Consider the following 15526-nt stretch of genomic DNA (forward strand, 5'->3'; position numbering starts at 1 on the left):
TCAGTATAGCAGGTCTTATACCACTTGTTGAGTCAGACTAGCTCACACATCACTCTTTCTTACTCTTTATGGAGAATAATTACATATAGAAAATACAGACACATCTGCCTTTGGACAAAGATCAGGAGTAATATCTGACCATATATCACCTAGGGACCATAAATATTAATACAAAATAATTGTGAAGTTCAAATTTTAAGTATATATATATATATATATTACCTTTTCAAAAAGTAATATTAACAGTTTTTCTGCAGTATTGGTAGTAGTAAGAGGAGACTCTTGATTCTTGAGAAATTTGATTCTTGCATTGGACCCAATAATGTTATGGGCAACAGTCCGAAATGTAAAAAAAAAAAAAAAAAAAAGTCTAGGATGACTTATAAAGTCTCCTAGAACAGGGGTCTCAAACTACTGGCCCGCGTTTCATATGGCCTCTCGAGTGTTAATAATTTATTCTTGAATACACCAAAAAAGTTGACTTTATGCATTTTGGTTATCTTATAGCTTCCTTATAGGGTTATTAAAAGCATAAATACAAAAAATAAATAAAAAAAATTCCAACTTATTAGAGAAAAACACAAATGTAAGAGCACCAAACAGGAAAGAACTCAAATGATGAATGATTGCTCTTGCTCTAGATAAGGAGGGATGTAAAATAAAATGGCTAAATGATACTGTTCACAATTACTTGTATTGATCACGTCTTTCCTCTGTTGCTGTAAATATGATGGTTTATTAGTGCTCTCTCGTGTCGCTGAATAAGAGGAATGATCTGCAAGCACGCTCAGGCCTTGCGAATATGGTTCGCGTTAACTGTCAAAATTTCATTTATATCATTCTGCGAGGTAATGTACACTCAATTATGTTTTAAGTGACTGTAAACATTTCATTGTTTTAACTTGTAATATGTATTCTTTTTAAATAAAAACTTTGTTCAATAGTACAGGACCTTTGCAAAAATGAAAAAAAATACATACTTCCGAGAAACTTTTGCGTGCGCATGAGAAATTTTTGCTCATGCATTATAACCTATAACTATAATCTATTTCTTTAGTGCATCTCTGCCATCGTACTAGGAAGAAAAGAAGAGCATGGATGTGCATGAATTAATAGAGATCTATTTGGTCAAAAATTGGCTTTCATAAGGGCAGTACTTTTAATATCAAGGCCTTATGTCCGCTTTCATGCATCCTCTGTGGCGACCAAGAAACCGGGCTGCGAAATGGTCTTCTGGCACAACACGGCTATGTACATTGTCCTATTTGCCAAGTTCAAGGGGCCATTAAAAAAAAAAGATCGGTACAGTAAAAACTGCTCAAAAATGTGCCTTTGCTTAGGGCAGTACGTCTGCTCAAGAAGAGCTGTTAAAAATGAATGAAGTCAGTCAGCATTTCTCCTCCATCTGTAAGGACTTTTTAATTGTCCATTAGAGTTTTATATGGGACAATATACATATACTGCCCTAACAAAATTCTAAGTTTAAGGACTTTTTTACTGTTCCAACCATTTTTAATGAACCATTAAACTTAGCATAAAGGACCATGTACAAAGCTGTATTGAGCCATGAGGACATTTCGCAGTGTGGTTTCTCGGCTGCCACAGAGGATGCGGTAAACCGGGCATTAGGCCTTGATATTACAGGTTTTGCCCCAACAAAAGCCAAATTTGCCTTTTTTACTGTGCCAATCTTTTTTATGAACCCGTAATCCATGCTCTTGTTTTCTAGTAAGATGGCAGAGACACACAAAGGAAATAGGTTATAGCAGGGCTGCACAATTAATCTAATTTCTAATAGCGATTACAATTACGGATGCCACGATTACGCGATAAAAAAAAAAAACACTTTCATTCTTCTGCGTGCTTATGAGATGTGTTTGGAGCATGTTATGTTGTGAGAGGCTTATCACGACTACTTCAGATAACCCAGAACCATAGGAACTACCAGTGACGTTAGTGTACGCTGATTGGTCGAACACACGCTATTTAAAAAAAAAGCTATGTAAACTCACAGATTATAGCCTATATATTTACTCCACAAACTAACTCTACGAACATGATAAACAGTGATAGATGGACCTCTCAACCTTTATGCGGAGGAGAAAATCCAACGCAACTTTGAGGGGACCAAGCCAAACCTCAGCTAGCGACACTGGACATCTAAAAGTCACAACAAAAAGCATCGCTTACATCCATTGAATGCAACCAGGAAAACGGCCATCGGGAACCATCAGTTCTCGGGAACCACCCTGGTGGCTAGTTCCTATTACCAAGTTTCTATAACTACCCGGTGCGAAAGCCCCTATTATTATACGATACATTTTTTTAACTTTTTATTTATTTAAAGAAGAAACCAAACCAATGTATAGGTGACATTTGAGGCTTAAAGGGTTAGTTCACCCAAAAATGAAAATTCTGTCAGTAATTACTCACCCTCATGTTGTTCCAACCATGTAAGTCTTTCGTTCATCTTCGGAACACAAATTAAGATATTTTTGATGAAATCTGACATAATTTTGACTCCTCCATAGGCTTCCAGTGTGACCGAAACTCACCGGCCCAGAATAGTTATTAAAACATCGTTAAAATAGTCCAAGTAACTACAGTGGCACTACATTAAGTTTATCATGCGACGAGAATACTTTTTGTGCGCAAAAACAAACAAAAATAACGACTTTATTCCACTTTTCATTTCCTTCTCTCTGGGCCTCGTAGTGTGTTTGCGCTGCGCGTCTGTGTTGCACGTCATCACGCAACACACACATGACCGCGTCGGCCAATAGTGAGCCTACGTGGTGACGTGTAACACAGACGCGCTGCGCAAAAACACTACGCAAACCAACTAGACATCCAGAGAGAAGGAAATGAATAGTGGAATAAAGTCGTTATTTTTGTTTGTTTTTGCGCACAAAAAGTATTCTCGTCGCTTGATATACTTAAGATTGAGCCACTGGAGTCACTTGGACTATATTAACGATCTCTTTAATAACTTTTCTGGGCCAGCAAGTTTCGGTCACACTGGAAGCCTATGGAGGAGTGAAACATGGCTCAGATTTCATCAAAAATATCTTAATTTGTGTTCTGAAGATGAACGAAGGTCTTACGCGGTTGGAACAACATGAGGGTGAGTAATTACTGACAGAATTTTAATTTTTGGGTGAACTAACCCTTTAATGTTATAGAAAAGTAATAAAAGTTAGTTTTTTTTTATAAAAATATGGCATGCAGTTGCTTCAAACAATGGAATAAAGCTATTCAAAACCTCAATTAATGTAAATTGTGACAATCGTAATTAATAATCGCAATGGAATAATCGACAATTATGATTTTTGTCATAATCGTGCAGCCCTAGGTTATAGTATACACAAACTAGAAATTGTAACCTGTGAGCACATTCAAAAAATGTGCCCTTTCGCACATGAACATTTTCTTGTGCGCACAGGAAAGTCTATGTATATATTATAATTTTTTGCAAAGGTCCCAAAATGGTCCCAAAATTGAGCAAATACGCCACTAGACTAGGTGATGTTCAAGGCAAATTAGTATGAAACACCATTACTTATTACTCTTAGAGCAAATGGCCAATTCATTATGCAAAAGCTCCAATGTTAAAACATCTCAATGAGGAACACTACAAACTAGATTACAGAAATAAATCCCGGCTCATAAGAACAGACAAGAACAAAAACCTGACCACTTATCAGCAGTTAATGCACAGCATAATAGAGATAAAGTACAAATGATTTATTTCCAGGAAACTCCTTGTATTAAAATTACAGCTGTTCGGCAAGATCAGATACAGAAAATGTAGTTACATTGAGAATCACAAGAGACACAGACACATAAAGTTACAGAACAGCATCAAAATACCGCTTGGCATCGCCCCTCACCTCAAGTGTGCATGTTGCATTCTCCAGAGTCATCGCCCCAAGTGGGTCCACCGGTCGCCAAGGAAACTCAATCTAGCTCTCGTCTCGCTCCTCTTCCTCCCGCTCCTCCTCCCCCGTTCAGCATGTGAACCTCAGGGCTATCAATGACCTGAAACAAAAGCAGGTGGATGGAAAAACACGGGCGTCATTGGCGGCAGAGCAGTTGGCTGCCAATCATCCAGGCCCGGGATTAAGTGTCAGCGAAGACACGGCCTGTGGGACGGCTGGAGCGTGTCTCAAATGAACGTCTGCCTGACTGCTTTGCATTCACACTCACTGATTCGCTCACTATAAGCGCAGGCATAAAGCAGTTAGATGCTAATTGAGGTGTGTTCCATCAGGAGAAAGTGTCTTGATTAATGGATGTGAGGGACAGCTCTGCGGAAAGCTGGATATTCCCCTGACACTGCACACCAAGCAAACTGCCTGGCACATGACGGGACTCAGTGAAGCTTGGGGGGGAAAACCGCAAGAACAAGCAGAGAGTGAGAGCTTAAACGCATGTGATGGCGACTCCAGACCAATCTGAAAGTGTTTCTTTGCAGCGAGTTCTTGTGGAAGCAGATCTGCCCTAAAGATTATCCTGCAGAGTTTGAGACAGGTGAATTCCCCATCAAGAGATTATTTTCTGGTTAAATTTTCCTGTTTGACATTAATCAATAATAATTAAAAAGCCTATATGTGTGAATATAAGCCTTAATTAAATCTTTTCCTCATAGTAAGCATCTGCGTGGTTTGTTCCTAAGCGGAAAAATTCAGGAGTGCGTTTAAAAAACGTAATATTTATAAACTTCACAAAGATCAGGAGGGCGATAAATATGCATCTACCACATATTACAATATAAACAACAAAGTAAACAATGTCATAATTAGAATGTGCAAAAGCACTGTATTTTGACTTTGAATGTGCAACATTTTCCTTTAATGAAAGCATCGCCTTTTGATGTTTAATAATCACATTAGGCTGTATCGTGATTCCTGTTTTTCCATCCTCAAATTTAGGACCTCTTAAAATGATCATTAAGAGGTTTGTTATGCCATTTAAAGTGCTTCTGTTATGCTTTTTCAGATATTACTTTTCATGCAGTGTGTAATATAGCTGTCTGAAAGTAAAAGGTCTGCAAAGTTTTTGTTATTGTCAAAGTTATTGTCTTCCGAAAGACAGAACCGATTCTGAATTGCCTGAAACGAGTCGTCAGTAATTCCAGACTCACTTCCTGCTGTAACAAATTTGCATAATGCCAGTCTAGGCTCTTTATTGGCTGCCCACAAACAATTTGTTTGTTTATTAAATAGTTTACTCCATGTTAGCATCAAGGCTATTTACATGGCAAACACAAGGTCAATATCACAATCCATAACATTTTAATTATTATATAAAACATTTCAACTTGACACAAGATAGAGAATCTAAAATGCATTCAGGTGATGTATTCTTAAATATCCCATGTAAACATGTTTCTGAATAAAAGCGTTTTCTAGCAGTATCATAAAAATTACAGTCCAACAGAATACGTTTAACAGTAAAGGGAACTTGACACGAGAGACATAAAGGAGGAACTTCACCCATCAAGTTGACCCAGTCGGCCCTGCGAACAACTACTACTTTGCCTCTCAAACACTGTAGTTGTAGCTTGAGTTGGAGGAGGAGTTTGGTTCGTGTTGACATGTTAAGATACCGTATTCTGTGCTGCGACAGCAAGTTCACTTTGCTGCACTTCAAAAGGAGGAGGATTCGTGCTGGAATTGATACGGCAAAACAGACGCCATCGTTACTGTTTATTTCACAGTTTATCAAGTGCTGAGGAAGATCCGGAGCTGAAATTCAAACAAGGTAATGGACGTTTCTTTTCCGACGCGTGACCAATTACAACAGCCTGGGCCATTCGACCAATCAGAGTAGAGTCGGCTCTTGGAAAAGTGGGGATTAGAGAGACTTTAGAGTCCTTTACCGTTTAGACGCTGAGAAAAGAGGTGATGCTGCAATGCATATTATAAAAAATAAAGTGTTTTTAACCTTGGATGCATGTAAACCTATTGTAGGAGACCACCAAGATAAAATTACCATAATAGGGACACTTTTTATCTGGTTCATGTGTGTTTGATTGGGGTTGGAGAATGGTAGCTCTCCGGGAGAAGAGTTGGAGACCCCCGCTTTAAATCTTCTCACAGTGAAGTAGAGATCGGAAACAAAAGTACGATCGAGCACGTGCAGAATCGAACTCCTATCTCCTGCATGAGCGCCAATGCCTTACTGTTAGGCCACGGCTCAGACTTAACAAGTTTTAAAAGGTTCAGACTTTTAAATATGCATAAAATCACATTAACGAACTGAACGTAATCTAATCCACTTACTCTGCTTAGAGGAGAGAAGCCGGCTGACCACATCGAACAGAAAACTGCAAGAGCAATAAAACCCCAAGAAAATCAATTACATGGCTGTTTTAGCAAAGCAAGATCGCTGTTCTGTATTCCTGTATAGTTCCATTGGAAAACAAGATAAGGAGAAACACTTAACAGACGTCGCAAGAGACCGTCTCGAAAGACAACAGCCGGTTTCCCAGGCCCATCACCGTGATTGATGTCAATGAAGACACCCAATGTTCGTAGAGGTTCAACGCTTTAACCAAGAACGCACGAAATAAACAAAAGACCTAGATTTAGTCCAGTCACACATTATTTAGTACTGGCTGAAGAAATCTTAAGTAACTCAAGAGCTGTAAAAGCTGCTCCAAGCTCAAAAGGCCTTTCAAAACTCTTCCCATTCTTCACTTAAAGACGCCCATGCTGGGCAGGCTTGCACTTTGGCTAATGGTGTCTGGCTTTTGACTAGCATGAAAGCACTGGAATTAGATTAAGGCGTAAAACTTACCATTATGTTAAGAGGACCACTGCACAGCAGGATGAAACATGACGGGAACATCACTAGCATTATAAGCGAATCATACTGACAAACCAATGGAAAGGTATTTTCTAGGGCTGTCAATTTAATGTGCTAATTTAGTGTGAACACTTAGAGAAAGTAATGTGATGAATTTATTCAATTAATCATGCCACCCGATATGATTCAAGCTAGAAGTAAATGGGTTTTGTAAGTCTGTGATAGGCATTTGTTAAGTGATACGGAATTAAAACAAACAATATATGATTTATGAAGCAACTTTTTGTAACGTATTCAATGTTTTTTATCAGCCAAATGTAGATTAATGTGTGAACTCGCAATTAATTCGATAAATCAATCGCCATGTCATTGTTAACCGAATCGTTAATTCAATTAACTTTAATCCGCCAACAGCCCGAGTATTTTGTTAATCAAGAGCTCAAAACGTAGAGACAGCAGAGAACAGCATGTGTAAGTGGTCCTCTAGACAGCTGTGGATGAGACTAGCTTTGAAAGCTTTGCTAGAGATGTGTTTGATTACAGGAACAATGAACGCAGAGCTACTGACAGCAAGACATTCGGGCGGCAGATAAAGGGAACATTTAATAACACTGCATTGAGAGGTGGACGTATTGTGATTGTGTCACGCCTCTGAATCATCAGCCGCCACGTCATTTTACATCACAAAGCCCATACGGAAATTGAATGGATCAGTTGTGATTCAAGGTTGTTTCTAACCCTTCACAATATGCAAAAAAGCATGACGCCCGGCTCAGAGCAAATTCAGAATACGATCATCATCCTGCATTAAGATGCCAAGGGTTCAACCCTTTCATCTTTCAACTTTTCTTTTTTGTCGACTGCCCTGAGCTAATGCGCTGAAGAGTCTGAGTTTTCACCTCAGTAATAATCCAGCAATCTCACTTGCCGAAACCCGCAATCTCACCATAATGAAGTGGAGTGGTAAGTGTACCTTTGACAAATCAAATTTGCAGTAATGATATGATCGAACGGGCGGATGGGTGACATATTCGTGGGAAGTAATGAGGTGGGAGACTTTTTTTTTAACTTGCAAGAACAAAAGGAAAAGGGCTGAACATCAACCTTGGATCACAACTGCACATTTGAGGCACATTTCAACGTGTCGAACATGACAAAAGAAAAGGTGGAATCTAAAAGCCGAAGGTGGAGTCTCTCTGTAGAATAACAGAAAAGAACAAGAAAAGATACAGGAATGAGGCATGAATAAGTTAATGCATACAGTATATTTTCATGTAGCCAGAATTTTGACTTTCAGAATAAAGTCCTGTCCACATTATAGCTTATTCTGGTCAAAAACTACCCACATTTTGTTGAGTGACACTTACTTTAACGGTGTAATTTTGGTCTTTTAGTTGAGAGTTTATCGGAAAAAGTTGATACAGAGATAAAAACTGAATTAATAAAAAATAAAATCAAAATAATTGAACGGCAGTGCATCATGATCGTTTGATCAGACAGCGGAGAAATTAGCGGGAATGTGTATGATAATGTGTATGATGAAGTCCTTCCAAATGTAATAAGTGGGTCAATTACAAAAAAAGAAAAAATCTCGCTGTCAAGGTCTTTGGATGTCATCTTTGTCTTCCTGTTGGCTCCAGTGACGTCATGCGTTTCACTCAGCGTTGCGGGAAGGCGCCGCCATATTAGGTGGTTACGCTATCCGTCGCCATGGTTACTTCGACAGTGAGGCCGAGAGAAATAGCGACAGAGAGAGAAAGAGCAGCTTGATATTCGTTTGCATTTTTGCGATACGGTTGAATAAATGGAGAAATAGGAAGCGAAAGGACAGGGGCTCGCCAGGCAGCGTTATTTAGAGAACCTGCTTGGCATCAACAACATGGACCCGTACGACCTGCAGCTGCAGAATGGATGAAAGCCCCAGAAGCACTACCACCTTTCACACATCCTGACATAGTCAATTACCTGGTTTATGGTATCAGTGCCTACACAATGCACGAGTTCAGAAGGTTTACGTCATTAGAAGCTTATGAACATTTCTGATGCGGCTGGGTGCAACTTACAAACCCACAAACCTGTAAACTGCGAGAGCTCAGTCATACTTGAGGTTTCAGGCGTCATTTATACGTAGAAATCTGATATGAATCGGATGTGCATTTGCACCTGCCGTGTAAGCGGACATTCCCTGTCAATGCGAGTCGTACGTCATTGAAAAAAAAAAAGTGTCTTTTTGAAAAAGTTCGCCGTACAGATATATCTATAACAAATTAAACAACTCTAGTTGACTAACAGAGTATTCATTTCGTTCATTTGTCTTTAATAAAAAGCGATCTGGCGCTGAAATATGCTGCTTTTGAAATCATGCTGAGTGCTCGCTGTCGCTGCTGTCAGTTTAGTGACACACAGTTTCTCTAATTAACGCTGCCTAGCGTTTGTCTCTCCCGATAGAGCCCGTTTCCATATCTTCCCAAGAAACTGCGGTGTATCGCTAAAATTTAAACAAATACTAAGCTGCGCTCTCTCTCTTTCGCTAATTCTCTCGGTCTCACTGTCGAAGTAACCATGGCAACAGATAGCGTGACCACCTAATATGGCGGCGCCTTCCCAGAATGCAACGCTGCGTGAAAAGATCGTGACGTAACTCCTCATTCTCTATTGTTTTGAAAAACTTTTATACCATTTTTAAGAAAAGTTTAATTAAATTTAAAAACTCAAACTGTGGTGTAAAAGTTTCCATTAAATGAAGTTAGCTACATTGAAAACAGTTGGGCGGTCATACAGCTCCCCGATCGGGTGAAGTTTGGTGTGTTTTGTCCTCAAAATTATAAAAGTGCACATATAACTTTTATGGGGAGTATTTTAACTTAAAGGTATAGCGGAGGATTTTCTTTTTCCCGGTGGATCATCAAGACTATTGGTCCTCCAAAGTGTCAATCATTCTGGTGATATGTTTACGTAAGGCCATCGTACGTGCTCGTGCACACGATTCACACGATGGCGTGCGCTCAAAACACAGGTTGGGCTTCCCACTGATGCCTCAGTCGGGACGTTTCTACTTGACAGGTAAAGTTTGGCATGCTATTTGGAGAAATCCATTTAAAATCACTGCTAGTAAAAGTTAATGTAAGCTATGATTAGCTCGTGCATGCTCTCTCGTGCACACGTTTAATAGGCGTTCCCTCTCGGGAGCAGGTAGAGTGTTGCGCATGTGCATTTTTTCAAAAAGTGGAGAGGGCGGTTCTTTTCTAAAATTCTGGAAAATCCTCCGCTATACCTTTAAGTGTTGCAACTTAGCCATGCTTGTTTTCTCTTTTCAGACTTTTGCATAAAATGCAAGGCATATTGCGCTGTATATGGACATTATTTTCAGATTTTCTGGTGCTCAAAACATGTACTTTCTAGGAATTTCTACAGTTTATTGCTGTTGCTGTGGAAGCTCAACCCGGCGCTATTTTAAATTATGAGTAAATGTTCAAAAAGTGTTTAATTAATTAAGCTGCTCTTGCTCTTTTTACCCCATTTTAAAAATGGGTTCCTATGGAGACCAGAACAGGACAGCATCCGATCGGAAGTTAGAGTCCATCATGGCAGCACTCATTGTTTTCTCAGGAAAAAGGTCTGGATACAAAAACAATGCACTGCAATGAAAATTCTGGGCCAAAACCGAAACCGAAATTTCTGGATGCACTTGGCCAAAAACCGAAACTGAAAATGATTTTTACAAATAATTTATTTAATTAGCTTTTAGTATAATTGTATTAAAATTAGACTAATATTTAATGTTTAAAAAAAAACAAGCCAATAAAATAAGTAAAATAACCACACTTTATTGAAAGAAACACTAAAATTGGACAAAAAATATATTAATATTAAATATCAATATATAATGATCAGTGAACGAGAGGGTAGTGTCATTTAACCAGCGTTGCCCAGCACACCATGTTACAGCAACAAAGTATACTACTACTACACAGAAACAAGAATACTACTACATAGAAATTTCATGTTGGCGCATTATTTGAGCGGACTTTGCTTTTCCGATGAGCATGAGTGGTGCATGTGTGGAGCGTTAACACGGCCATGAGCAATTAAGCTCCGCACATGCATAGAGCACAATGCCAGTGATAACGACATACTTTTTTTCTCTTTCGGCCAAAAAAACGATAATTTTCGGCGCCGAATTTCGGTGCACCCCTAGATAAAAACAATTACAATACACAGTAGTGTTGTCAAAAGTACGTTACCGACATCGGTACTGACATTTTTTAAATTTGACGATACCAGCATTTCCCTCTAGCATTTTGAGCGCTTTTAACACAATGGCCAGTCAGAGGCGTTTAAGAATCCGTTCAACAGCGCTCAAAATCCTGGAGGGAAATGCTGGTATCGTAAAAAAATTTTTTATAATAATAATTTCTTTTGACAACACTAATACACAGTACTATCAGTGGGTTTCTAGATTACTAGAAGTGCCTCAAACAAAACTCTGAAGATTTGATGCCACTAACTTGGACAAGTTTGACAAATCCAGAGCTTAGCTCTTCCTCAAAAGCGTTCATTGTATCCGCCTTCTTTTGCAACGCGGAAGTAAGCTGTTTTCTTTGAAAGTGTGAGACTTCTGATTCATTAGCCACTATAGGAAAATAACAGTAGGAATACAACGTGCTGTAAACCGTAACATAATTTGTGCTAAAAAACACTTAGTTTATGATTATGATAATACATTAAAATAATACGGTAAGAAATATCAGTTTTCAATACCCAATCAGGTTGGATCCGGTGAATTTTGTTGAAGCACTCCCCAGTTTTCTGTGCAATACGCATCAGACAGTCAGTGAACGAACAAAGGCAGATTTTAAAAGTCAGCTTGATGAACTAATCTAGAATCAACAGTTATGTTGTTTTCTCTCTGTCTTCTGTGAGCATTGTCTACACAAAGACAGCTTCCCCCACAAAGGCCTAAATCCCGAATCTCTGTTGATCAGCATGTAATCCCATCAGCCCCTCTGCGCCTCGGACGCTGGCAAACACGGCACTGGTCACATGGGCTCCGGGTCAGGGATGAATGAAGTGCACACAAACAAACAGAGCTGAGTCACAGCGGAGTCGTCTGTGTGACGGGTTGAGTTGGGTCAGTGGTTGGGTCTGGAAGCTGTCAGCTCAATGTGTAGCAGACGTTGATCCTGAGGTCGACTTGCAGACTGAGCATGTGGACACGGGCATCTGTCTCCCAACAGAATCTGCCAAACCGGACCGGAATGAATTAAGTCATCATGACGTTTCCAACACGGCTCGTGTGACCTCAACTCCTCTATTCTGACCTGGACTCTCCTGTAGCCTTCCAAAGGTTTCTTAACCCTTTAAAGTCAGCAGTATCGTATCTGATGTGCACATTTCCAAGGCCTCTAAATTATCAAAACTTTGCTGAAAACCTGTTGTACACAATCTAATACATGCCATCTATCATCTGATTGAGAGTTTATACTTTAAGTCAAGTCACCTTCATTTATATAGCGCTTTTAACAATATAGATTGTTTACAAGATTTTTAAGTTAAAGGGCTTTTAGTGCAATTATAAAAATGTCAATGTCACACGTGACACGTGTCGTTTTGTTGTGAAACCTTTACTGATTTTTATAAAGCATAAGAATAAATTCTATATAAGATTTTTTTTGTTAGTAATATTTCAAGATACACGCTTACTTGACTGAAAGAACTTAAGTTTACTTTATCCATACTTCTGATCAAAACACAGGCAAAAAAGGAGCAGAAACAAGCTATAAAAGCATTGTGTATCCACGTTGTAGTCTTTGAAGATTTTTTTTTTTTTAATGAAACTAACCCACATTCAAGTGTTTATAATATAGAAATAAAAAGATACAAAAGAAGCGGATGTGCTCTTTATTTTGATAAATTGCATGTTCAGATATTCATACAACAAAATATTCCAGGGACCATGAAAGTTTTGTGAAAATTATCAAAAATGCTGGCGGTGGCTGGCAACTTTTTTTTTGTTGAAAAAGCTGGCGGGAAAAGAGTTAAAATGCGAGTATCAAATATGATCCATCAGAAATTTGAGGAACGTGTACTTGTTCCTCTCTCAATCGTCGTTGAATTGCATTGCATTATAGGCTTTGCCCTCCAATGAAACCTACAGAGCTTTGACCATAAAAGCAAGCATTTAAACATCATCTTACTAACGATCTACATCTCAACATTACGACCAGCAACAGAAAATTGTCAAAAAGTATGATAGTATTACCCTGTTTTTTGGGATACTGCATTATTACTGTATAACTGTGGAGTACCATGTAAATAGCATGGTGCAATGAGCATGGAAATCATTCAGTACCATGGTATAAGTACCTTAACAGTAACCGGCCATCAGTGGAGGAAAACCTCTAACATTAATAGTTTGTCACTTAAAGCTACACTGTGTAATTTTTTAAGTTGATTCTTAGCAAAAAACACTTTGTTCTTTCAAAATCATATGTGCTCATTAATGTGTAATTACTTCTACCAACTAATCAAGTATTCTCGTAAGCGTAGAATCTGCCATTTAGAATACATACGAGCGAGTCGCTCGAATGGCGGCAGCCATCTTGAAAATACATTAGCCAAAGAGGGACATACCTGGAAATTCAAGCTTCGCCTTTCGCGTTTTACACTCAGTGACGCCGTGACGAATGCGAGGGGGAGATTACTCGCGACTGCCGGCAGATTTGAAATAATACGCCCACCGTAGGAGTTAAAACGCCCTCGGAATGGGAGGGGCTAGGAAGTAATATTCAGTTGGTAGTAATAAACAATTTCACTGCTAGATGGGAGAAAATCCTACACAGTGTAGCTTTAATAGTTTGTTTTCCTCTCAATGGCAAAAGTCACAAACCGAAATCCAACTAAAAAGAAACTGTTACTAATATTTTCACTCAAAACTAGTGTTTGTCATGTTGAAGTGAAAAACTAGTATGAAAGGCACAAATATACACTGGTGCAATGAATCAAAAACCGATTACCATGGAAACTATTACCACGGAGACAGGTGCATTTAATTACTCCTGTCTGATTCATTTTGTTTGTGGAGGAAATTAAAAATAAATGAAACTTTAAAGCAGTTTGCAGTTCACAAACGCATTCTGATAAGTGTGTCATGCATTTACTTTCTAATGCAATTATTTTCTTTGCGTTGTTCATCTGATTGAGCTCCAGTCTCATAATTGCACGAGATGACAACAGTTTAATTGTTTAATGAATGATTTGGAGCAGTGCATTTCTAGATATTGCATGTGCAAGTTTTCACATTCTAAGACAAAACTGTCAATCCCCAGCAAGTGTACAAGTGCTGTATTCTCACTTTGCATTGAAAAAAACCTATTTGATTCCTGTAAAATAACAGAAATTGCTTTCATTAAACATTATAGTATAATAAAGAACAACTTAATTCTCAATATTATATAACACAATATATTCCCCATAAAGGACGGTTTGTAACCTGAACGTGAATGTTACGTTCAAAATAAAGCCTCTGCAATGCAATTACGGCACAAGTCACACTAACATATAAACGAATGTCATGTAGATGATCAAAGTGTTATAACTATTACAGGTTGCAGCTTTATACTTCACATCTGTACAGTTTTCAGTTGGACAAGCAGCAGAAGGCGGGTGTAGCTTTGCCTCAGCATTGCCATCAGCAGCATTTTCCCATTTTAGAATATGGCACACATGTGAAGAGCCACTGACAAAGGTTTCCCTTTTTTTTTTTGTTATGGGTTTTGGTACACAATCATTTAATGATCCATGAAAATGTATTCATTCCTGTACTGACCCAAAACATTTGAATGGTAGTGTAACAACTGTCTGAAACGGTTACACACATCAGTGGCCGGATGTAATCAGTGTCATTTTTTTCTCTCAGACACCAAAACCACAATTGTATCATTAAATGCCTTAAGAATAAATGTAGCGTACTTGCAAAGTGAGGCAGCATTCGTCTATAAAACACTTTTATATGGAAAAAGTGTGATCACATAAGTCAAAAAGCAACATGCAGTTTTATCAAAGCAACTATTTTGATCATGAGTTTAAAGGAATAGTTCACCTAAAAATGAAAATTATCCCATAATTTACTCACAGCTGAACACAATCTGAATTATATCAAATAATACAAACCTGGCTTTGTAATGGCACTGAATAGCGCCCGAGGTTTTAAAGCGCCAAAAAGCGCATCCATCCATCATAAAAGTAATGCATACGACGAAAGAAGAAGAAAGTCACGTCAAGTCAAGGACGGATTGAGGGTGAGTAGATTATGGGATAATTTTCATATTTGGGTGAACTATTCCTTTAACGGTGGATTATTGCTTTGTTTAGCTAAATAAAAAAGCCAGATTATCCAACTAATATTTCCATGAACATTTTTCAATACATTATATCAACTACCAGCCTTAAAATAATGCTTATATCAATATTCTAAATCTTAAACAGTGGTTCTCAAACTGGGGGGCCTTGAGTTATAAACAGGGGTACAGCAAGGCTATAGAGATAGTGTACAGTCAGCAGATCATTATGCAAATTAAACCTCTTCAGGGTGATACAAGACCCACTGCGAAATTATCCCACTTATTATACGGCTATTTAGATATAATTGAACAAAATATTAATTTGACATTTTATTACCTCAAAATGACTCGCAGTGCCCGCTTGAGCGGACTGT

At 38.5% G+C, this 15526-nt stretch overlaps 1 protein-coding gene across 3 annotated transcripts in view; it reads right to left on the reverse strand.

Moving 5' to 3' along the window:
- LOC311279721 (tight junction-associated protein 1-like) overlaps nt 1-15526 on the reverse strand; it is a 111998-nt gene that overhangs the window by 68666 nt on the left and 27806 nt on the right. For 2 of the 3 annotated variants that reach the window (XM_084391404.1, XM_084391405.1), the window contains exon 2: nt 3891-4038. The exons of the other annotated variant lie outside the window; for it this stretch is intronic. The gene's annotated coding sequence lies outside the window, so the exon portion shown is untranslated. The remainder of the gene's footprint in view (nt 1-3890; nt 4039-15526) is intronic. 3 annotated transcript variants of the gene reach the window in all.

This window comes from Rutilus rutilus (assembly GCF_951802725.1).
Source record: "Rutilus rutilus genome assembly, chromosome: 20".
Taxonomy (NCBI): Eukaryota; Metazoa; Chordata; class Actinopteri; order Cypriniformes; family Leuciscidae; genus Rutilus; species Rutilus rutilus.